Source organism: Amblyomma americanum, chromosome 1 (assembly GCF_052857255.1).
Source record: "Amblyomma americanum isolate KBUSLIRL-KWMA chromosome 1, ASM5285725v1, whole genome shotgun sequence".
Classification (NCBI taxonomy): domain Eukaryota; kingdom Metazoa; phylum Arthropoda; class Arachnida; order Ixodida; family Ixodidae; genus Amblyomma; species Amblyomma americanum.
Window position 1 is genome coordinate 535585700 of NC_135497.1, and position 25711 is coordinate 535611410.

Sequence of the window (25711 nt, forward strand, 5' to 3'; positions counted from 1 at the left end):
AAACAGGTAAATTACACACTGTTACATTCACGTTTTATCGACTGACATCTTGCTTTGGGAAAAGCGCCTAAAACAAACATGAAAAACACATACTTGGTGCAGAAGAAATTTCTGCGGTTAATAAAGAATGCACCGTACTTTATCAAATCTGCCCATTGTTTTAAAAAATCAGTTTGTTACTGTAAGAAATATAAACAAAAAATAGCGTTCGCCACTTACACCTAAATGTATTCCGATCCTGCCGCATTTTGCCACAAGTATTTTGTGAAACTGCGCAACTGTACAACACGCGGCACCCTAATAAAAAAAGCAAAAATAAGCAGAAAATAACGGCACCGAATCAACATTATGTTCTAAACATTATTCGAGAAAGCAAGTCGTTGAAAGGTTTAAAATGAACAGCACTGTGTACCTAAGCAAAGCAGCGATGTGGACTAGTTGGTTGTACATTTGATGTGAATAACGCGCACTGCCGAAAAGGACAAATGGAGCGCGCTTGTCCTGTGTCCGCCATTCCAGTTTTTTTTTTGTCAGGGTGTAGCGCGTTATTCACATCGACTGTGTACCTGTTGTCACTGTAGGCATAACCATTCGTTTCACTTTCTTATCTTGTTTTTGTATACTTGTTGAACGGCACATAGATGTTCATTTTGAAACATTACGTTAAAGTGTAAACCACTCAGCTTGTATTTCCAGGTGGTTTGTGTTTTCTGCGGTGAATGTGGTCTGCTCCTGAATGGGCGAAGAAAGGTCTGTTCCTTAGGCAACTGTAACTGCGTTGTCGGAATAAAAAGAAAAACTTTGGTGTCGCAATGAAGGCGTTCGTCGTAATATATGCATGCTCCGATACGGCAGTTTCCTTGTCACCCGGTACTTTTGCACCCCTCCGCGGGCGTGCAAACCGGTATCTTCACTTAGTAGTCGCTTCCACTCGCCTTCGCTGAGACGTTCGCCAAGTGCTTTTTTGATTGCTTCTCCGGCCGACCCATATTTTCTTCCTTTGTCGAGAGCGGCTGAGTGGCTGACGAGCTGTGAACCACGGCACACCGTGACCCGGTGATGTCAGAGGAGAACTGCGCTCTGAACTCCGTGAACCCGGACGAGAGAAAGCAAGCGCAGCGAAGACTGAAAACGCTGGTCCGCCACATATTTCCGCATTCTGTCGCCGACATAACGTAATGTTCATTTTCGCTCTCAGCGCAACACGAACGGGACACAAGACGAAGGACTAGCACAAACAGGCGCTGACTATCAACTGGTTTTTTATTGAATAACGAAAAGCGTATAAATACAAACAGTGAACTACTTATCAATCAACAAAAGTTATCTGGAAGGAACGTGGGAGGTTAGATAGCTCAATTCCCTCTCGGATAACGTTATGGAAGGGCTGCTGATACATTTTGCGCCGTTGTGGTAAATATAGAAAGCTTCCATTACTTCGAGTGTTAATTTATTGTTATGTCGGAGCAGGATGTGAGCGTTCTTGTAATCGGGAACACATTGGCATTTTTTGCACTGGAAAGACGCCTGGGCAAGGGGGTCCCCTTTAGCTCTTCTTTCTGCATGATCCTTTTCATGCCTGCATTGGCATTGCCTGCAGCTGGAGCCTGTGTGAGACAGGGGGCTATTTTTCCTGGTGTTTTCATGCTCCATCAAGCGTTTGTTAACGCGCCTGCCAGTCTGGCCAATGTACATGGCACCGCAAGAGAAGGGGACCTGGTATACCACCCCTACCTCGCAAGTTATAGATGGCGACACATGACGCACTTGACAAGCATCCCTCTTGCTCTTGCCGTAGTGCCTCTGATTCACCTGTTTGCACATTGCGCTAAGTTTTCTAGGTGCAGAAAAGACGACATCAACGTCGTATCTGCCCGCAACTTTTTTCAGCCCATGTGACAAGCAGTGTGCATACCGGACCACAGCCGGCTTTTTCTTCTTTTTGGCTTCTTTCGGCTGAGCCCCATCCTTGAGCTGCCTAAGAATTTTCTCCGCTGCCCTGGAAATGAGTTGATCTGGGTACCCGTTCACACGTAACCTGCCTGTTTGCGCCAAAATGCTCCCCCCCCCCCCCCCCCCCTGTATCACACAGGCTCCCACAGCAGGCAATGCCAATGCAGGCATGAAAAGGATCATGCAGAAAGGAGAGCTAAAGGGGACCCCCTTGCCCAGGCGTCTTTTCAGTGCAAAAAATGACAATGTGTTCCCGATTACAAGAACACGCGCATCCTGTTCCGACATAACAATAAATTAACACGCGAAGTAATGGAAGCTTTCGATATTTACCACAACAGCGCAAAATGTATCAGCAGCCCTTCCATAACGTTATCCGAGAGGGAATTGAGCTATCTAACCTCTCACGTGCCTTCCAGATAACTTTTGTTGATTGGTAAGTAGTTCACTGTTTGTATTTATACGCTTTTCGTTCTTCAATAAAAAAAAAAAAACAGTTGATAGTCAGCGCCTGTTTGTGCTAGTCCTTCGTCTTGTGTCCCGTTCGTGTTGCGCTGAGAGCGAAAATGAACACTTACCAACTCGCCCAAATTTCCGCCTTGCTGACACAACGTAATTTGTTGCGTTCGGAGGCACGGACCGATACGAAGTAGACTGCACGAACAGCGCCCGTGTTGTCTATTCGTATATGTCTGTGTCTTCAAGCGCTACAAGTTTCGTTGTGAGAACCAACTAGCCCGAACAGCCACCGTGTAAAAAGCAGAATGCGTGCACACGAATTAAGTAGCAACCTCTTGTTCGGTGCATGCCATCTAGGAATTCTAATGCTCGCGTTGAGTTCACTGCTCTCATTACTTGAAAGGAAAAAACAATTGAGACTGTGTCTGAAATAATCAAAAAGCGGTGCGAATATCTTTGTATTTGATTCGATGAACGAATAAAGTGTAGAATTATAAAACTATCTACTGCTATAAATATTTTTTGAGCAGTTGTGGAATTATTCTTCAACATTTGTCAAGTTCTTCGCATGGCTCAGCGTTGAAGTACTGATCGCAAAGCATTTAGGAAGAGGCTTCTGCTTTGACACCACGCTATACTGTAAAAAGGGTTTAGCGCACTGCGTCCCGTTCCAATCGCTTCGCAGCATGGAACTGCGCTGAGAGTAACGAGTTCACGAGTGTGCGTACACTACATGAACTCGCATACAGCAACGCGTTGCCACTAATGAATTCGCCTTCATCGCCTGTGGTAAAATTTTTTGTCTGCGAGCGTGAGGTTTAGTTGTTTCTGTCATTTTGCGTTGTTTTTTCGCATTTAAAAAGTTACTACTACAAAAAACGCGCTGCCGACAAATGCACTTTTAAACCAATGACGTCCTTTAAAAGCAACGTACTATCGGGGACATAAGTCTTCAGGACGCATGACCGAACTATAGTGCCTGGAATATACAGGCTAGAGAGCCGACCGTAGCCTCCCAGGTGGCACCGAGAGCTATGAATGCCGATGGCCGGCGCGTGGAGCGCTGCAAGTCGGGAGGGTGCGGACCGCGCCGTCTCGCTCTCCCGACAGCAGCAAAATGGCTGCTGCATCTTTGCTTTAGTTAAGCCGTAAGCGACCATAGCTGTCATGAAGGCAGGTTACAGTGTTCTTTTTGGAGTCTGTGACTAGAAGCTACATATTTTGGTCTTGTCGCATGCGCGAATGCATCGATGAAGTTCAGCGCATCTTCGGGCTTCGAACATTTGGCGCTTACGAAGGGAAAAGAGAAGATGTGTTCTAGAGCCGACACAACATAAGATTTTTATCTAGAGTACTTTTTCGGCAATATTTTTTCCACCAAAGCAGGTGAAACACGTCAGTTAATTTTACTGCCTTTTTAGATGTTCTGCGTGGTTGGTTTTCAGCCAGACTTATTTGGTACTTATAGAAAGCATAGGACTCTCTATCGGACTGCGTAGGTAATAAGCACTTCTCAGCAAAAAACGTGCCTTTGCTGGAAGTGTGCTTTCCTGATGCCGCCTTTATGCTGCATCCACCACAAAGATTTGTCGTGGAAACCTCCTTGATCAAGGATTCGGCTTCTTTGCAAGCTCATTGTGATGGTATGTTTTGACTTCTCTCTTCCCCTCACATACACCTCGGCTACCGCTGATTGCCCATCAAGCAAGGTTGTTTTCTTCAGCTTCACAATAGGCGTAAGCTAATTAATCCACTGGCACAAATGCCACTTCCATCTACGTCACTGGAATAGAGACGTTGTAGAATAGCTCTCGCTTGTGGACGGCAGATAGGTTCATAATGATTTTGCGATTCACCAATTCACCAGCGCTTGCTTTTTTATAGAACCGCTTTGTGTGGTGCACTTTTTAATTACTAAAGCTCGAGTTGTCGGCACCAGATCGTTCTAGCCTTAAGATTCGGCACTCTAAATGGCTGAGCACAACTCGGAGGCGTACGACGCACGTCGCCTGTGACAAGCTGGAGGCTTTTGCTCGGACACATGTTTATACGCCGTTTCAAACGTCGTGTGCAACGCTCTCAAAACTGGCGCTCTTGTTTGCGCTGGCCACAAACGCGACCAAAAAAAAGTGCGTTATTTGTGGGGAGCGAAACATAGTAAATACTTTCCCTGCTGGCTTACTACATGACCCATTCGTCATGAACTTGATCAAATGAACTCTTACTGCTGCCGTCACGCTGTGCCTTTCTCGTGCCATAGACCACTCTGGCTCAGAACAAGCGCGGAGTAACACGCCTCCCTTTATTTTCCCGTCCGGACTACTACCGTACATTTCACAGCGTTGCACCTGATGTATGAAACGGAGTATAGTTTTCTCTTTGCTGATATTTTAAGCACAATGTTTTTTAGATAATGCGTGAATATCGTAGGCATGGTGTCGGGTTTCAGACGCTGTTTATCGCGGGGAAGCTATCGCTGGTTACTACCGTGATACTGAACATGAGCTCTATAAAACTGCTTTCAAAATGTTTCTCCCAAACCACAGCAGCTGGTGACAGCCTTCCGTCTTTTCTTTTGAAGCTTCATTCCCATTCTGCAAGTAGCATCAGATGGTGCAGTAAACATGGAAACGCGCTCCTTGTTTGAGCGGTATACCGATTTTACACAGTGGCACAAAGCAAGTCTTCTCTTTGCACTGTCGCTGTGGCTTTGACATCTTTTTGTGCAGTCACATGCAGCTCGTCTAGAGATGGATTCGGGACAAGAACAATCGGGAGCTCAGTCCATGATTTGACTATATGGTGACCACACGAAGATCAGTGATATACGCACGCAGAGAACACGCGCACAAAACCGACGAAATCACTGCAGAACTAATGGGAGGAGCGGACGCGGTGACTTGCATGTGCAAGCAGCCACACAGGACAACACTGCACCTCGCTCAACGAAAAATACGTGCACAAGCAGGTTAATCACGCACGCACAAGACCAGGCTGCTGCCTTCCGAACCGAGAAAAGGGCGTCGTCTGCTGCGGCAGCACACCCCCGGCAATCATGCGCCTTCTGTCGCCATCGGTGGGCTTTCATTGCAAACTGCGCCGCCGTCACCCATTGCGCAGCGCTGGCGCTCGGCACACCAGTCAGTATATTCTAGGCACTATAACCGAACATTATAACTTTGTTATTAATTTGTGGCTTCATATGACACTTGAAGGGAAGAAATTCGGACTCGCGAGCTGCAAACTGTGGCAGTGAAAATCAGGTGCCCGCTGAAAAACCTTACAGCTAAGCTCAAAAATTGTTTTGCGTGCGTTCTCGAGACCTTTCTATCGGATAGTGCATTCGATTAGAACATCGCTTGCAAATATACAGTTCCGTTTTCTATTCAATAAATCCTTGATTGGGGACAAAAGACAGTTTTGCGCGTATGGAATTCGCAATAGAAAAACGATAACTTAACGCTAATACAAAGGGCTTCGATTTATTTCTTTTACTTTTCCGCGGCGCGCGTGTGCAATGGCCGGAGCCGAAGGCTGCATTTTTAACACTGCATCCCATTCTTAATTTAATTTGGATGTGGCGTCAATCTGACTAAAGCAAAAGCAGGTGGAAAGGAATGGCCAATCACAGCGACAAATGGTCCGGTTGCGGCGCCGCCGCTAGCCATCTTCTTACCTCCGCATACGGTCCACCTGAGCGAAACGGTCCACGCTGCGCCAATTCGCGAAAAGGCGGCGCCCGGTGCATTTGTAAAGACTGGATTAACGGCGATAAATCCTGTCGGCGTGAAGTGCGTCGCCGTGCTGCGTCTTTTGTGGGCGTCGGCGCCCGACCGCCAGTGCGACATGAAATCGCCTTTACGCAAGTAAGTGGCGTGATGGGCATGTTTCTTACATGACCGGCGTTACGTCTGCTCTTGCGCCTTGCGTCAATGAGAGAAGCGACAGATGACAGATGATCAAATGTAATGGATAGGAAATGGAAACCGAACTCGGCGCTGAGAATCTCCGCCACCTGGTAAGGTGAGAGCCGACTGCATCGCCGATGAACTAGAGTAGTAGTGCTGCGACGACATGCGTCCAGGCTAGTCTCCTTGTGCTCGTCCGATCCCAGTGTTCATACCGCTGTGGCTGGGCCGGTGATGGGCTGCTTGCTTTGCGGTTTCCTGCTGCGTCGAACTTGTTTTCGGCGCAAATCTGAATGTGCCGAAAAAAAACAGTTAGTAACGTAAAGCGCAAAATCTCGAATATGACTCCGCATACTCCAGTTTACACGCAGGCTCCCTGCGATAACTTACTGCATTCTCAAGAAGTTCTAGCTCCCTTCTGGTCCCCTAGCGCCAGCCAGTTCAGTTCTTTGTTTGCACATGCCAGCCTTAAACACAGTTCAATTGAGTGCCTCGCCAGTCTGCTCATTTGCCGTCTGCTGCATTTTGCCTCCATGTGACACCGGGTTGAGGCGCTGGACTGTCCACGTGCCATAACCTTGAACATGTAGCCTACTGCGCAGACGGCGCCTTTGATTTCCATGCAATGCCATTAGCCGCCATTCTTCTAAGGACTACCTTATGCAGGTGCTGAAAATGGCTAGACTTCTCGAACCGCGTGTCAACATGCAAAGCGTGGAATGACCCTTGTTCACTTTGTGTGTGTCTAGAAACCATCTGCCTGCCGTCTCTCAACCATGGACTCATAGAAATTGAGGCATGTCGACATCGCACTTCAAGGACTGCCAGGCCTGGTAGGAAAATCATTAAGCTTCTTTTCATTCTTGGGATGCACTCAAAAGGAAGTTTTTGAGAGATTTTGCAAGCGTCATCCGTGAAGGAAAAACGTTAGTTGCTCCTCCAGTCTAGGATTCAACTTCCGAACGAGTTTGTCTTCGTCTTTGTCGATGAAATGGGGCGTCTCTTTCGCCGGCTCGACTCCAGCATGAATGAAAGAAAGTCAACTTGTTAATGCGCGGCCTCAAAGAACAACATTTCGCCTGTATTCTAGGCTAGCCGCCCAAAACTGGTGATGTGGTTGATTTTTTATTGTACAAGTACATCTGTTGTCGAAGAGCCCCACGGAGCAAGGTGTTTTTGGCTTACTCAAGAGTGAGTCAAATACCGATATCCCAAGCATTTTACACCAAAGAAGCATAGAATCAAGGACAGGGGAAAGGTTGTGCCCATCGAATCACAGGTAGGTGCCCGGCAACATTGGGGATCGAATGCAGCATCTCCCTTCCCAGAATCCACATCCCAGAAACTGTCCCAGAGTCCACCGAAAAGGTGTCTACCAGGTTAACATGAAGCAGAGCAACGTCGCTATTCGTGCGGAGGCTCGTACTGCTGTATCAGGAAAGGCTGAGCGACATCGGAGCGATCGGCTGCTGAGCATGCGACTGTATGAACACGAAGCTTTTTGAAATGTCTACGAGGGTGAGTTATGTGGTGTGCGCCAAACATGTATGCAATTTAATTTCGTTGCTGTAAGTATATCGTTTAATACTGTCTGGCAGTTAAGCGGTGCTCTGAAGTAGGAAACGGCCGGTCGCCATCGCGGTACCTTGCCCTGGACGGTGCCCGACGAAGGGAGTATCGCCGTGCTCGGTGCAAGACCACACCTTGCACCCACAGAGACGGTGAGGCACGGCCGGAGTGGAGCGGTTAAACGTGTGCTGATAAGGGTGCAAAATGCTTGTCTAGAACACGTTTACGGCCTGCGCACTGGGCGCGTATCTTCCCTGCGCCACTGCTCGATCATGGCACTGTCGCCCTACCCATCCTCAGCGGGCAGACCGGCCGCTCCCGTGGGAAGCTTCCTGGTGCTTTTCCGGTGTGATCGCGTTTTTGGTACACTGCAGATTACCCTGAAAATATGAAGGCTGGTATGAGTGAGGCAGCAGGCCTGAACATGTTTCATACATTAACTAAGTTGTGATTTGTTGATCATTCGCGAGAAGTTATATGGCGGCTATAGGTTTATTGTCGGCAGTGTGATGTATCAAAATCGAGAGGTGCACGGAGCACCTTATGATCATTTCTGCCGCAGTGCTTAGCTACTCGTATATTAGCTCCCACGATATAATAGACATGAAGAAGAAGAAGGATTGGATAGCTGGACGAGTTGGTAATAGTTATTCATTATGGATGGTACAGCGCGAAAGAGACGAAAGGCAAAGTCCGTGTCGTCTTCTACTTTGCCTTTCGTCTCATTCGCGCTGTACCATCCGCAATGAAATAATAGACGTAGCCACGAGGCGTAGGCGGCGTAGGCCTATGTTGTTTCTTGCTGAGGCAGCCACTGCATTCTTGCTTCTCGGTAAAAAACTAGCACAATTATGGCCATCGATCGTCATGGAAGCAGTGGCTGAATGTTTGCTTCAGAATGTAAGGAATTATACTGAAAAGCTTGTTGGGGGAGGGGGGGGGGGGTGACGTGGTGGTAAAGAGGACATGCCGTGTCCGTACCGACTAGCCTACAACAGTAAAAAGGCCACTGTCAAGCAGGGCATAAACGCTGTGTGTGCTGCTCCCTGGAAGATTTCTGCATTCTGCTTGCCTATTTCACGAGGCTGGTCAACGAATCATCTGTATACAACTTAGGTTGAGAACTGTTTCTGTTTCACATGTGCCTCACATGTATATCAGGCGTTTCAGAAAAGACTAAGTAACTTTCAAAAATAGGCTGTTTGGGGTAAAAATATTTCTTTTGCAGCATAGGATTATCAGTGTTGCTGGACACCGGAGAGGCGGTGAGTTATTTTTGCAGTAAGTTGATTAACTAATTTTTCATAATTAACTTTTTAACCATCACAGCTAGGGAACTGTGACAGTTAAAAAGTTAATTATGAAAAATTATGAACTAGGCAACTGGTTGCAATTCAATATTTCTATCCGGACGTGAGTAATAGTCATATCAGTTTTTAGAATTTCACAAACGCGATTATCCTCGGCTGTCTGGCTCGAGAAAGCTTTGCGAATTGATGCCAATACTACATCGTCCGAGCTTTCTGTGGCAAAAATATTGAAAATTTGAAAATTGTAAGCCACTGTTATAAAGAATGAAGGTAATAGGTCATTATTGTGATATGTAGCAAAATATTTCTCTTACAGTGTTTCCATCGATCGCACCGAACAGTTAGGACTGCCATAGAACACCCATGGGGAACGCTTTTGACGATATCAAAAACGTGAATAGAAAAAAAATTCGAGACTACCGTCGGTTGATCGGCGGATATATTGATTGTTATAGTGAAACCTTACATTATATGAAAAGATGGCGTTCATAACAGTTTCCCGCAGAAAAATGTATTTGTCTAGGGTTGCTGGCTATGCAATTACACGCGCTTGCGAAAAGCATGCAGGCAAAGCAACCTTTCCAGTGCACGTAACTAGTCAAAAAAGCCAACTCTTGTCCAGGCACGACGCCAAGGGTAATCGCGGTTTTGAAATTCTAAAAACTGATATGGAATTACTAGGAACAAGCTACAAACGTCTAATTGCAACTAGGCTCCTAATTGTAATCTCTAATAGTGAAAAGTTAATCATTAAAACTAATTTCACCAGCTTACTAAAAACGATTCGCCGGTTTTCTGGTGTCCGCCAACACTTGTAATAATGTGATGAAAAAGCCATATTTTTACCTATAAAAGCGTATTTTTGAGAATTACTTTTGTCTTCCCTGAAACACCTGGTACAAGATTCCTCAACATGCTAAAAGGTTCACATCGGCCAAAGAGTCCGAAGTATCAGTTATAGGTTGCGCGAACACCTCTACTTTTTACATTCTACTGATGGAGAAAAGTTCCCACAACATCGCCATGAGTGAGGTTGCTGCCCGGTGAACAACAATGTAATTCTCTAAGCGCACCTTATCGGGATGCATGGTGATGATTGCAGTAGCACAACCTCCGTCTGCTTGCCCGACAACGAGTCTGTTTTTTTACATCACTATTGATGATTTGCTCTCTATTATTCAATGTAAGATGATTGATGCGCACCACATGGCGTGTTAGCTTTGCCAGGGGACGTATTGTCTTGAATAGAGCGCAGCTGACAGTCCATTGGTAGTGTTTGTGCCTTTTTTCTCTCCTCTTTTCGTCCTTCGTTAAGCTGACTGCCTTTCCTCTTAATTGTCTACCAACTGGCCCAGATTTCCACTTTCTTGGTGCAAGTCGTTCGTCTGAAGCGCTAATACGCACGGTAATAGGCACGACTGTTGGCATTTTTTGCATGTATTTTAGTTGTCTTATTACTGTCACTGACGTATACACTGTGTTTGCATTATCAGTGTTTATTAATGCGAAAGCATTACATGCTCACTAGCAACGAAACCCGGCGTTGACGTTGACAGATGCCAGTGGTACCGATAATCCCACATAACGTCACCAAGAAAAAAAATTCCTGAACTGAACGTTCAGGAATGAACGTTCAGTCGTACGTTCAGCAGTGAACTGAACATACGACTTCCAGATTGCGAGACGAGCACACAATCTATAGGACCTTAAATCGTGTTGCTTCTCGGCGAACCAAGGTGAAAATTGCCTATAGGCTGCAGTACGAAAGTAAACTTATGATTGGATTGGTCATTAGAATGTAAGAGGGAAAAATTAGAACAAGTAAGCGAGACGTGAATTTAAAAAACAATGCATGCTTTCGCATTCAAAGCACGTAGACGTTTTAAGTAGCCCACGTAATTTTTGGGAAGTGTTTTTCCTTTCAAGCGTCGGGTCATTGCTTGTAAGAGGTAACAGCGCAGACTGTTGGTCCAGGTGGTAATGCGGCATATTCAAATAAACATTGTCCAAAACATGACAGGACATGAGGTAAAAACACGCACACGAGCGGAAACACGTGCGCTCGTGTGCGTGTTTCTTCCACGTGTCCCGTTGTGTTTTGCGCAAAGTTTTCTTGTTTGATTTGATTTATGGGAATATAACGCCCCAAAGCGACTCAGGCTATCAGGGACGCTGTAATGAAATTTCGACCGCCTCGGGTTCTTTTGACATCGTACAGTACACGGGCCTCCAGAATTTCGCCACCATCAAAATTCGACCCCTCCGCGGTCGGGATCGAACCCACGTCTTTCGGGTCAGCATCCGGGTGCCATAACCACTGAGCAATCGCGGTGGCCGTTTCGTATATAACAGCCTGTATAATGGGTGTTTTACCCAAGACTTTACACAAATTAAACAAAAACGTTTTTTAGTTAGAACAGCGAATTTTTCAGCTTAGCATTGGAGCTGTGCAATACATCTGAATACAGCTAAGACATGCTAGCTAGTAGGCACATTAACTAATAATAATAGTTACCTTTTTGCTATTATTGTTAGTCTTCTTACTTACTGAGAGGCGTGTAGCCCACTTTAAGTAGTACCCAAGCAGCAGAATTTCATTGGCCCAAGCAAGGCATATCATCAGGGGCAAATGCTTCGAAGATTGGCAAAATGCAGGACATCAATCAAAGTTTGTGCTTGGATGTGGTGACAAGCCAACCATTGGCCATTCTAAGGAAATGACTTGGACCATGATAAGGCCTGCACTCTAACAACATGCTAAATCCTAGCAGTTTCTTTGACTGTAGGCCAATCATGTTGGTCAATTAATATTTTAGCTTTCTCCTAGCACATTTTTTTCGGTAACTGTTGGGTTTAGGAAAACGAGAGTGTTGAGACGCCAACCGGGCAGCTTTATTCCAGCCCAGCGAATGCCGGCACGAGCACGAAACGCGTGCAAGCCGCCGCGAGCTTCACGCGGGCGCACACCCGCGCAGCCAAGCCACGCAGATGGCCTAGCCACTGCATGTGGCTAACGCCTACAAGATCTCTCCTCACAGAAAAGCAACCTCTTGGGAGGAATGAAGCAACGTCAACACCCGGTGTGCCGGTGGGAGGCGTCAGCGCAGTTTGTTACTTCATCTCCTTCCAGAAGGGTCGGAAGTTACCGTACGATATGTAGTCTATCGTAATCTATTCACTGCTGTTCGCGGTATTGGGTTTCGAAATTCCGAAGTTCAGTGGCGCCTGAAAAACGAGGAACAAGCCTTCTGGGAGTCAGAGGAATCTTTGTCCGCAACCGCCTCCCCATAAATAGTTTAGAGGGGCTGTAGCCATTTTTTTAACGGAGTTGACCTGTAGGACAGGAGGGTCAGGTACAGGTCTTGGGTCTTCATTGCAGGTTTGATGATTTTTACCGCAGCCTCAGCGAGTCGGTTGCTCTGAGGGTATTGTGGGCTTGATGTGACGTGTTTGAACTCGTATTCTTGAGCAAACTTAGTGAAGTCGGAAGACGAGAACTGCGGACCATTATCGGAGACTACGACCTCTGGAATGACATGCCGGGCGAAAATTGATTTGCAGTGATTGATCACTCTAGTAGATGAAAGCTTCTCTATACGAGTCAGTTCGGAATATCTGGAGTAATATTCAGTCACGATTAACCACCAGTGGATGTTCAAGAACAGGTTTGTTGCAACTCTCTCCCATGGTCTTGAAAAAACTCGGTGCTTCGAAGGGGCATTTTTCGGTTGCTGGACGTCTTGACACATTCTAGGCAATGTTTTATCGTGGTTGCGATGTCTTTGGCCAGTGTAGGCCACCAAACGGTGTCCTTGGCGCGAGCTTGCGTCTTCGTAATGCCGAAGTAGCCATCGTGCAGAAGACGCAGAATTTCGTTCCTGAATGTGAGTGGGACAACCACCTGGGCTGCGTAGGGTAGCAGATCGTCCTGGAAGGCCAGATCGTCCTGGATCGTCTGGAAGGCCAGTTTTCCTTCTCGGAGTTATAAGAACAAGTTCTCGGAGATACAAGCACATTCGATCTAATTTTTGGGACCCTTTCAGCCACTCAAGACAATGCTGCTTGATGGGAAGAGTTGTCCTCGCACAGCTGACGAAAGCTTCGATGTCGCCCTCTATCTCGGTGTCACCGGTCTGTTGAAGCGGCGCTCTGGAAAGCGTGTCAGCGGCGAGGAGGTCTTTCCCAGGGACGTACGCCACCTTGTACTGGTACCGTATCACCCTCATTTTGAGCCTCTGTAGTCGAGGTGTAAGATCATCAAGACTCTTTGACATAAAGATTGGTACCAGCGGCTTGTGATCGGTCTCGAGTGAGAACTTGGCGACGAGATAGTCGCTGAACTTTCCGCAAGCCTAAACCAAGGCAAGAGCCTATTTCTCTATTAGTGCATTGCGTTTTTATGTATCAGATAGAAGCCGGGAGGCATAAGCGATGACCTAAAACTTGCCACTGGCCTGTTTCTGTCGAATCACCGCCCGCAGTCCATAGGAAGAAGCGTGTGCACTGACTACTGTATCCTTTGCAGGGTCGTACACCCCTAGCACTGGGCGAGACGAAAGTAGTCGCTTCCACTTGTCAAACGCTTGCTGCTGAGGAATGTCCCAAACAAATTCCTGCATTTTTGACAGTAAGCAAGTGAGTGGTTTGAGCACGTCATGGAGGTTGGGGACAAAGCGGGCAACATAGGTTGCCATCCCAAGCACCCTTTGCAGCTCGCTTCTGTTGGTCGGGCTGTTCATATTTAAGATGGCCTCAACCTTTTTGTCGTCCGGTTTGATTCCTTGCTAGTCAAGCTTGTGACCCAGGAACGTGAGCTGGTCGACGTTAAACAGGCACTTGTTCTCGTTTAGCGTGACACCTGCCTTAGTTAGTCGTTGAAGAACGGTGCGGAATGTCTCGTGGTGCTCTGTTTCGTCTGAGCCGCAGATAAGGATGTCGTCTATATGACACACAGCTCTGTTGACACCTTCCAGAATTTTTGACATCTGCTTCTGGAAGTACTCAGGAGTGCACGCGATGCCAAATGGAAGCCTGTTGAAAGAAAACCCCCCGAATGGCGTGATGAAAGTAGCGAGCTTCTTGCTGCCTTCACCGAGTGGTATCTGCCAGAACCCTGAATTGGCATTCATCTTCGAAAACACCTTGGCTCCATGGAGTAGCCCGAGTATATGCTCAACAGAGGGATTCGGATACCACTCTCGTAGGACGTGACGGTTGAGCTCGGTGAAGTCGACGCAAATTCTAACATCACCGTTTGGTTTTTGGACTACCACCATTGGTGCACACCATTCAGTCGGCTCATCAACAGGTGAAATGACTTAAATATTTCCATTCGCTGCAGTTCAAGCCTTGTTTTCGTGAAGAGCGGAATTGGTATGCGGCGAGGGGTGCTCAAAGCAATTGGTTTCTCACCTTCGCGCAGGCGAATGTTGTGTTCTCTTAATAGCTTGCCGAGGCCTTGAAACAAACTTGAAAAATCGTCACTTGGGCTCGCCTTCTTTGCGAATGCGTTGACGAAGGTTAGCCCCTGCAAGTCTCTGATGGCGGGCTTGCCGAGTAAGGGAATGTGGAAATCTTCCAGAACGTAGACGTCTTGGAGCGTGTCACGTCGACGGTTGAAGACGCGCTACGCCCTTGGCTGCGAGAGGTCTCCCACTGGGACCGTAGAGCTGCCGAGGAGCAACAGACAACGGAGACTGATGTCGGAGCATGCTGAAAGTCGTAGGTGGGAGGACAGATTCGTCGGCACCTGTGTCGATCCTGAATTGGACAGGTTGGCCTTGCACGAGGATGGTTGTGTCCCATGTCGACGTATCGAAAGACGAGACGGTTCTGAGAAATCCACCTTGGCTGTCGGGTTCTGATGCTTCAACGATGTCAACCCGGCGTGAAATGCTGACAGACGCGTAGTTGCCGTTTTTGTGGCAGCCCCTGCATACCTGCGCCCGCGCTAGGCACAGTGAATGCGGGTGTCGTTCTTTCCCACACCAACGACACGATGGCGGAACGCTGTCAGCTGGACGCGGATGTGGTCTTGATTCAAAGTGCTCTCGGCTGTCTTTGACGTGAGAAGCTTTCGTGGGGTGCCTGACTTGCTGTTTGCCAGCTCTTGAATTCTTTGGAAACGAACTGTGGTCCGTTGTCGGTCACTATGGTCTCGGGTACGCCAAAACGAGAGAACAGGTCTTGGAGACACTGAATTGTGTGGTACGCCGTAGTCTTCTGCATGACATAAACTTCCGGCCATTTTGAGTGTGCGTCCACAGCAACAAGGAACATTTTGTCTTTCATGGGTCCAACAAAGTCCAAGTGAACTCTGCCACAGCGAAGTCGGCCATGACCATGGATGAAGCGGAGCCGGTGCTGGTTCGTTCCGTTGCTGCTGACACTCTGCACATTTCTTCACGTGTTGCTCTAGGTTCGCGTCGATACCAGGCCACCAGACGTAGCTCCTCGCGAGTTCTTTGCATCTTACGATACCGGAATGACCCTGATGAAGTTCCTCAAGCAAGAAGGCTCGGTGTTTTGGAGGCACGACTACTCTCATGCCATACATTAAACACCCTTGATGAACTGTGAGCTCCAAACTCTTGTCGAAGAAAAGTTTCAACTCCTTTTCAGCGGCATGCGACGGCCAGCCAGCACTTGTGAAGTTCAGTACCTTGCTTAGTAAAGGATCGCGCCTCGTTTCACGAGCGATGTTTTGGCCTGTGACAGGCAGCGTTTCAAAACGAAGCGAATAAAAAGTTTCGCTTTCTTCTGCCGATTGCTTTTCGCTGCTGTCGAGCGGCAAGCGCGCTAGACAGACTACTTCCGCATTATCAGTAGATTTCTTGAATTCAAGAGCATAGTTGTAGGCTGACAGCGTCAGCGCCCAACGCTGCATGCGGGCAGCTGCCATCGCGGGAATGCCTGTTTTCGGGCCGAAAATTGTTTGCAATGGTTTATGGTCAGTCACAAGCGTGGGCAACCTTCCGTAGACGTAGAAGTGAAACTTTTTTACGCCGAATACGAGGGCAAGGGCTTCTTTCTCGATCTGACTGTAGTTTTTTTCGGCACTTAACAATGTGCGGGATGCGTAGGCAACCGGTCGAACTAATCCATTTGTCATTTTCTGCGAAAGAACTGCGCCTATGCCGTACTGAGATGCGTTGCAGGCAAGTTGAAGCGGTCGCTTCGGATCATAGTGGGCAAGAACTGGAGGGGAAGCCATAGCTGCTTTTATCTCCGTGAAAGCAAGCTGGCATGACGCATCCCATGTCCACTCCTTTGTTTGCTTTAGCAGCCTGTACAACGGCTGTGCCAAAGTCGAGAGACGCTGAACAAACTTGCCGTAATAATTGACCATCCCAAGGAACGACTGCAGTTGCTGCTTGTCTTTTGGAGCAGGCGCATTTAGCAGTGCCAATACCTTTTCAGGCGATGCGCAAACACCCTCGGTGTTGATGACGTGGCCCAGATAACGGAGCTCTCGTTGAAAGAACGAGCACTTATCGCGCCGGATGCGCACACCGCGTTCCTGCAATCTTGACAAGACGGCTTCCACGTTATGGAAATGCTCTTGCTTGGTCTTGCCTGTGACCAGGACGTCGTCAAGGTAGCAACTGACTCCTTCCAACCCTTTCAGCATGTTGTTCATAATTCTTTGAAATATGCTTGGGGCGGACGAAATGCCGAAAGCCAGACGGTTCATAGTATACAAGCCCTTATGTGTGTTTATCGTCAGTAGTTTCCGGGAGCTTTCCGCCATAACTACCTGCTGGTAGGCCCTACTCAGGTCGATCTTCGAAAATTCCTCTCCTCCTGCAAGCGCTGCTAGGTCATCTATCCGATGTAGCGGGTAGCGGTCTACTTCCAGACAGGGATTGACGGTGGTTTTATAATCGCCACACAGTCGGAGGCTTCCATCCCTTTTCACCACCGGTACCAAGGGCGTCGCGTATTCGCTTGTAGCAACAGGCGTTATGATGCCAAGCTTCTCCATTTTCGCAAGTTCAGCTTCTACTGCACCTTGCAGAGCAAAGGAAACGCTTCTTGCCTTTACAAACTTCGGCTGTGACCCTTCGCGAAGGACAAGCTCGGCCTGCTCTTCCGTGATGGTACCTAGCTCATCCTTGAAAAGTTCGGAATGGCTGTCTAGCATGGCTTCCAGCTTTTCTTGCCAGTGTTTTGGCATTTCTAGAGAGGGACCAAGGTGCTTCAAAAAAACTAGGTTCTTCCAATCCAGACGAATATCTTGCAACCATTCTCTGCCGAGGAGTGCCGGTCCTGTAGTGTGCACGACGTACAGGGGAAGCTCTACGCTCTGGCCGTTGTGGTGCACGACGACTTTCGCCATACCCTTCGGTGTTACTATGGCCCCAGTATACGTGCGCAGCTTTAACGTAGCTGGCTGAAGTCGCTTACGTGGAAACAGCCTCTGGAATTCGCGCCATGATATGACGGATACGGCTGCGCCGGTGTCAAGCTCCATCGTCAGTAGGACACCGTCAACGTTCACGGGTACAGTAAACGGGCATGCGGTGACTGACTGAAGTGGGACAGACGACTCGTTTCGGACGGACGTGAGCATCTTCACACGTTTCCGAGGCTTTGCCTCATAGTTTTCTTTCCTTTCGTGCAGGCGCGTTGAATATGCCCTTTCCGGTTACAATTATAACATGTATCGCCGATATGAGGGCACGCTTCACTAGAGTGATTGGGTGACCCGCAACGGAAACAGCTTGGCGACATCACAGACTGCTTTTCACCTCGAACCTTATTCACTTCGTACGCCGGGGATACGCTGTTATGCGTGAACGCCGCGCTTTTCATTGCAGTTTCCATGGCAAGAGCTTTATCTACGGCCTTCTGGAAGGTTAGCTTTTTGTCTTCCGTGAACAACACACGCTGAATGTCCTCGCGGAGCAGGCCGCAAACGAAACAGTCCCGGAGCGCTTTATCCAAGAAACTTCCAAATTCGCAACTCTGCACCAGCCTTCGAAGTTCCGCGACAAATTCGGCAATGGACTCACCACTTCGCTGTGACCGCTTGTAAAATTTCGCACGCTCTGCGATGACGGACGACTGCGGCGCCAGGTGATCGCTCAGGAGTTTCAGAATACTGTCAAACTCTCGTGACGACGGTGCATCCGGTGCCGTCAGCGACTTGAGCAGCGCGTAGGTCTTCGCGCCAATGAGACTTAGGAAAGCAGGAACCTTCTTTGCTACTGGAACATCGTTGGCCGAAAGATAGGCCTTCAACCTTTCCTCGTACGAGCGCCAGTCGCTCGTGGTCTCGTCGAAAGGTTCAATGTAGCCGATGTGACCCATGACTCACTTGGAAGTTTCGGCTGCCGTGATGCCAGTTTCAGGAATTTCACCGCAGGGAAATCTTCGTGGCGGGAAGCTTTTTTACACAGAGGCCAGATTCTTTACACTGCGAATTCCGTACGGCGGTCATCCCATCCTCGTCGCCAATATGTCATGTCTGGCATCCAAGAACTGGGCGGCGTAGACGTAGCATCGAAAGAACGTTTATTCCTGCTACTTGGCAGGAAGCCAACAGGTTACATACTGAGCGCGGTGGGCCCGTGCGAGCGGTCTTTTAAAGCCAGCACGGGCTACCCGATAAGAGATAGCCGGGCAGTGAGCATGCGCAGGCAGTACGCGATAACACATGTGCTTGGTTTCGCGCACACAACAATAACCACCTAGTTCTAGATTTGTAGTTCATTAGCTTGTATACCGGCAATAGTAATGTTCTCTTTACGTTCTTGGACATATAAATACCTGCACATCCGTCAGGAATATTGATTTGTGCTCTAGACACGGCAGATGAGCACAACAAAACATATAGCCACATTCAGGTAAAACGTTCCCTTCATGCATTTATTTTTCTTTAAATAACAGTCATTGTGCACGCTGGATGCAGCCAGTCCGGCCAAGCGACGCCTTGCGGTCCGGCCCCCTTGCAGATCTCCCACGAACATAAGCCAGCTTTTGGTGGCATCTGTGACGCAGGCTTCTATCATGTCAAAGAGACTGTGTGCAGCACCTGCCAAAACAGAGGACATGCGCACCAATGCCACCAAATGAAGAAGTATAGACTTCAAAACCAATCGGCAATAAATAACCCTTCAGAAGAAACAGATACACTGCAAACTGTAAAAATGCTTCACTAAAGATGAAAGCTAAGAACACAAACTGTCGGTGCAGAACACCAAACGAACTTTTGTTCATGTAAAGCACTGAAAGAAAAATCAAGTGTTTTAGTGTTAGACCTTTACGTAAGATTTAGTTGTGAAACTGTATAAACGCATGTAAGGATGGCATTTTTTTTAAATTTGGGTGCAAATTTTGAAGGTGCGCTCCATAAATGAATTGCAAAAAAGTATAACCGTGTTTTTCGCAATTATCTACTTCAAAGCAAGGTGCACCTCATTTATGGCTATGATAGTTAGGTAGGTGGAAACTGTTTATTAGACACAGGGGAGATTAGGACGCGCAGTTCCTTGGGGCTCCGCACGGCCCCACTGCACTCAAACGCTCATGTCCCGGAGGCTCAAGAAGCTGGCAGACTGGCCTGTTGCTATGGCTTGCTTGGCCGCGTCCTCATAGCGCAGTAGGGTCTCCCAAGCCTCCCAAGTGGTAAGTTGCTCCAGGCCCCAAGGGGGAGTATCCGCCGGTCAGTTGAAAAGGATATGATCGAGAGTGGCTTTGGGGTGGTGGCAGAGGGTACAGGAGGGGTTTGTGTGGACTTGGTGATAGCGCCACCGTATATAAGGGGAGGGTAAGGTGCGTGTTTGGAGCCGCCTCCAAAGTTCCTGGTGATAATTGTCGAGGGAGGGATGGAGTGGGGGGGGGGGCACAGCCGATGCTCCACTTTGTAGGCCTGCGTCAGTTCACTGAAGGAATGCATGCGCTCCCCTGAGAACCCCAGATCGGAGGCCGCCGGTGCCCGGTTGAGAACCTCGGGCTAAAGCATTGGCAGCCTCGTTTCCGGGATTCCCGGAGTGCGCAGGCACCCATATGAACTCCATGTGGCGGGGCAGGTGTGCGGCGAGCGAGTTCAGTGTGCGAAATGCAGGGACATGAACTATCCCGCGGGCGAAATTTAGTATGGCAGTTCTAGAGTCCGATAGTATATACCGGGCCTCCGTGTGCGTGATGGCTGGGGCAATAGCGGCTTCTTCAGCCTCTTCCGAAGTGGCAGTGGGGGATTAAAAGTATAACCGTGTTTTTCGCAATTACCAACTTCAAAACGAGGTGCACTCCATTTATGGCTGTGGTCCTTACACGAGATCATGCTGTGATTAGAATGCCATGGGACTGGTTTTGTATGTGCCATATGTACACACCGTGCCTATACCACCACGCTAAGCATTGCAGCCACTATCACAAGGGCAGAGGATTTTGTGCGGTACATTCTGAAAAATTTTTCAATGCACACTCTAAACACAATGCTTGATCCTTTACTAATGTTTTGCCACTAAACCACTTATGAGGTACTTGAACATAGAGATACACTAGATGCCACAACAGTAAAAGTGACATCTGAGGTAGGTTAGCCAGCACGTTGCAGAAATGGAATTTAAGGAAGAGGCCAAAAAGCCCGAAGATATAAGTGCTACATCTTTGGAGCTTTGTTCCACTTCCTTGTTCTGTTCTCTCACATTACATCGAGGTACAACACATTTATGCACCTGCCACGAAAATTAGCAATAGAAGAAATACTCATTGCACCCAATTTGCAATATTTCTGCGAGAAAACTTATCAGAGTATGCATAAAATGTATAATATTTTCAGGCCTACCGGTTGGGTCAAAAATTATAAGGCTTCTTTCTAACAAAAACTCTAAAGACAGTATTCACCTTCAATGCAAACTTCAGCAACAGCTTCAGCAGCATGCAGTGCTGAATGAGACTGTGTCGTTTTGTCTCTACATTGGCCACACATACAGTTCTATCAAGATATATGGCGATTTTGTTCAAATCTTCTATACCCCGCAACACAGTTGCGGGCTTTGGCCTCACGTGCATGTGCGTTATGTGCAGCGTCCCAAGCGCTACACTTACCCTCTGCTGCATTCATTGCTGCCTGCAAGTGCTATTTCCACTCGCTTCCAGTTTTCCGAGTGTGGAGTTTAAATGCAAGGTCCAGAGAACCAACGTGCAGGCGTATCTTTCAATTTGTTCACTGGCACAGACGATAATAATAATAGTTCCTTCGCCGCCATGGTGGCCGAGTGGTTATGGCGCTCGGCTGCTGGCCCGAAAGGCGCGGGCTCGATCCCGGCCGCGGCGGTCGAATTTCGATGAAGCCGAAATTCTAGAGGCCCGTGTACTGTGCGATGTCAGTGCACGTTCAAGAACCCCAGGTGGTCGAAATTTCCGGAGCCCTTCACTACGGCGTCTCTCATAGCCTGAGTCGCTTTGGGACGTTAAACCCCCATAAGCACCTCGTGAGCGCCGTGTTAATCCGAAAACATTTTTTTCACATAACGATTCGGCACACGTAATTTTTTTATATACACAATGCATGCCAACACTACCCTTAGATTAATTTCCGACCACAGCCACAACATTTCTTTTTTCCTTCAAGAGCGCTTGCAGCATCGCAACATCAACAACAATTCCCGCTAACTTCACAGTGGCGATTGCAAATTCCGCCAGCCCAGAAGAATGAAAAATAAACTGTTTGCAGCTTCCAACTGACTGTCCACATAATCAAAATAAGTATATCATTGCCACATGGCGTGCTTACACTAAGTAAAATTTTAGGCTTACTTTTCTCAACCACAGACGTACGAGTTGGTGATCCGGTCAGCAACAAATTCACCACGAAAGACGTCGTCGGAGGCACGTCGATCGTGAGCAGTTGAAGTATTGCAATCTCGCAGAACTGTCCCAAAACTTTGAAATTTGCAGATTATCGCAGGGACGAAAGCACTTCAACGAAGCTACTAAAGACTGCAGCACTACAACCGCTGCAACATCTCGCACCGACAGAAGCAACACGTGCGGCACACTGGGCGGATGGATACAAAATCATGCTGACAACAAACTTTTTTAGGCCGACTTTACATGCACAAATTACACTTATCCGTGGGGAATATGTGGATGTTTTATTCCCTCAATTTTCGCTAATATACAGGTGATTTCATAATATTTTTGTTTGAATCTTTTTGGAGAACTATTTATTTCATCGGTGTTCTTCGCAGGCCTCGCGTAACGCGGCCGTCCGATCAACTCGAAGCAGGCACCAGAAGAACACGTGCGCGAAAGGGACGAAGAAATAAAAACAACAAAAGGCAGACAATCGCTCACAGCGTACAGTTATATTTAGCCCGGGTATCTTACGTATTCAGGGAATGGAACGTGTGTGATGATGCATGGTGGCCAAAGAGTTGCCAAGCCATCTTACCAATGATCGTCTTGTTAAGTTTCATCCAGCATGGTCTCCAAGCTAGTTCCTATCAAGGAGCCTGGGTGCTGGAAAAGTACGATGGCCATCGAGAGCATTCCAAGTCGTGTCCAGTGATAGGCCATCGGCCACTGGTGCTTGGGTATCCACATCAGTTTTAAGAATTTCTAAAACGCGGTTATCTTCACCGCTGTGGCCCAAGATATTCTGTCACATCGTGCTAAAATACATGCTCCTTCGAGAAGCTTGAAGGCAAAGCAACCTCTCCAGTAAACGTAAAAGGTCGAAATAGCCAAAATTTGTTGGGCCACAGTGCCGAGGGTGGCTAAAAACTGACGTGGCTTTTACTTACAGTGGGCTACACAATCCTCAATTATTGAAGAGCCTAGAAGTAAATGTGGAAAAGTTGACTATTCAATATTTTTCAACCAGCCTACTAGTTAGCACTGATGCACTACACCGCTCACAATGCGATGCTGAAAAAGCGCTAAAAGCCGAAGTTTAAAACTTGTGCAAGGTCTTAGGTGAACCTTCTTTTATAAGAAGTAGGTAGTGGTGCAAAAGTTTTTAATGTTCATGCTCAAAGCCGCAGGCCCAAGGCTTCATCACAATGTGGCACGAGGTACTCCCTGATTCATGAGGGATGATTGCAACCGCATGCAACTGCCCGTACGTTGCTCAAAATTGCAGAAGAGCATTACCGCGCTTTATCTCGATAGTTCCTCGTCAACAGTAAATGAAGCGCGGCCTAAAACGGGTGCGATTTTTTCTTCATCAATCGCTTACCGCGCCTGTTAAGAGTGAATTTCAGTGCCTCGCCAGTCTGCTCGTCTCGTCTACGGCGTTGTTTCAATAACGTGACCGTATGACTGATTCGCTGGGAGCATGCTTTAAATTGGCACTATCGCAGCGAGCATGGAGCAGTCGAATGCTATTTCAAATTCGTGAACAACACTTGTTCTTTTAATACAGAGCGGCAGATTGGATTTGTAGCAGCGGGAATTTGTTTGTCTGTAGCATTGCAGTACTCATTTATTTTTGCTATTTGGTAATAGGATTTTTATAGACAGTCAGTTCTGTTTAGTTCAGACATTGTTTTGAACTATTGAGAACAGGAAACACAAGCCGGCTTTGACATTTTCAGCCGTATTTCGCTCATTTAATGCTGCAGTATTCAGGACTGATCTTTTTGTGAAAACTGGGGTCTGGGGTCAACATAATTGCTGTCACAAGCGCAGCAGGTCGCGCAGAAACAGTATAGCTTTCCTTTGCAGCCGCATGGCTGCGCTTGGATGGACGCAATTGAGTAAGTGCTACTTTAGTTCAAAGCCTTACTCCACCAGAGGGACACCACTTAAACACATTGCACTTATGTAAGAGCACCACCGCACTGGCTCAGTGGTTAGAAGCTCCGCTGCTGAGCCGGAACACATGGGTTCAGAAGGGTTGAAATGCGGGCCAGTTGGTTCATAGTAACTTGGAAAAAAAAACAGTCACAAAAGACAAAAAAACAAGGGACAAGAGAAGGAGTGTACACGCCACAACGTCTGGACTGTCAACTGAGATTAATTAGACAAAACATAGTCCCAGCAAGGCCAGCAGAGCATGGGCAACAGCCGTATCACAACTCACAGCGCATAGGGCACACAAGATACACCTCTACCGTGACCGGCCTAAAAAAGCAAATTCCTTTTCGAGTAAGCGCACCGAAGTTGTGCTACTGCAATCTTGGCCTGACAAACTGATATGGTATGCCTCCAAGATTTCTCGCTCTTGCTTACCCTTGCCTCTACCAAGAATCATTATGTTGCTGAACTGTGGATAACACCCACATTCATTCCAATGACGATGCAACTTGGCACCGTCATCAGACACAAGGAAGGAGTGGTGCTCACGCAGCCGGTCATTAATACATCGACCTGTTTGGCCTATGTATACTTTTTCTCATGTGAGGGGGAACTTCTACACGACCTGAGCGACACACGCCGGGAAGCGGTTCTCGTGCTGCGTTGTACAAACGTGGTTCCTTTCCCTGCCTCGAGAAATGCGCGAGCACAGACCCGAAAGCTTGCAAGGGGCAGAAAACACCACACTCACTCCCAGCTTGGCCGCAACTTTTTTGATGCTGTGACTCACTTTATGCACGTACGGCATGACCTCAAATTTCTTGCGTTCAGTTGCTCCACCATCAGCCGGCTTCGTCTGTTCTTGAGCTTCTGAAGCAGCGATTCAGCCACTGCTTTCAAAAGATGCTTAGGGAACCCTGTGGCTTCCAAAACGTTGGAACTGATTATCAAGGCTCTTTTTGATACGTGGTGACAACTTTTTTCCAGTGCATTGGGGAAACAATTCATCACAATGCCTCTCTTTACAATCTTAGAGTGCGCAGAACCGAACGGTAGCAGAGCGTTCTTGGTTCTAGGTAAAAACATCCAGAATTGATGAATTTTTTCCGCAATGCACTGCAAAAAAGCTGTCACCACGCTATCAAAAAGATCCTTGATAATCAATTCCAACGTTTCGGAAGCCACAGGGTTCCTTAAGCATCTTTTGAAAGCAGTGGCTGAATCGCTGCTTCAGAAGCTCAAGAACGGACGAAGCCGGCTGACGGTGGAGCAACTGAACGCAAGAAATTTGAGGTCATGCCGTACGTGCATAAAATGAGCCACGGCAGAAAAAAAGTTGCGGCCAAGCAGGGATTGAGTGTGGTGTTTTCTGCCCCTTGAAAGCTTTCGGGACTGTGCTCGCGCATTTCTCGATGCAGGGAAAGGAACCACGTCTGTACAACGCAGCACGAGAACCGCTTCACGGCGTGTGTCGCTCAGGTCGTGTACAAGTTCCCTCTCACATGCGAAAGAGTATACATAGGCTAAACAGGTCGATGTATTAATGACCGGCTGCGTGAGCACCACTCCTCCCTGGGGTCTGATGACGGTGCCAACTTGCCTCGCCATTGCAATGAATGTGGGTGTTATCCACTGTTCAGCAACGTAATGATTCTTGGTAGAGGCAAGGGTAAGCAAGAGCGAGAAATCTTGGAGGCATACCATACCAGTTTGTCAGGCCAAGATTGCATTAGCACAAGTTCGGTGCGCTTACTCGAGAAG

General features: G+C 47.7%; 1 protein-coding gene across 1 annotated transcript in view; it reads left to right on the forward strand.

Annotated features, from left to right (window-relative positions):
• Window positions 1-25711, forward strand: part of LOC144129205 (hemicentin-1-like) — a 414526-nt gene that overhangs the window by 286254 nt on the left and 102561 nt on the right. The gene's annotated exons all lie outside the window — the stretch shown is intronic.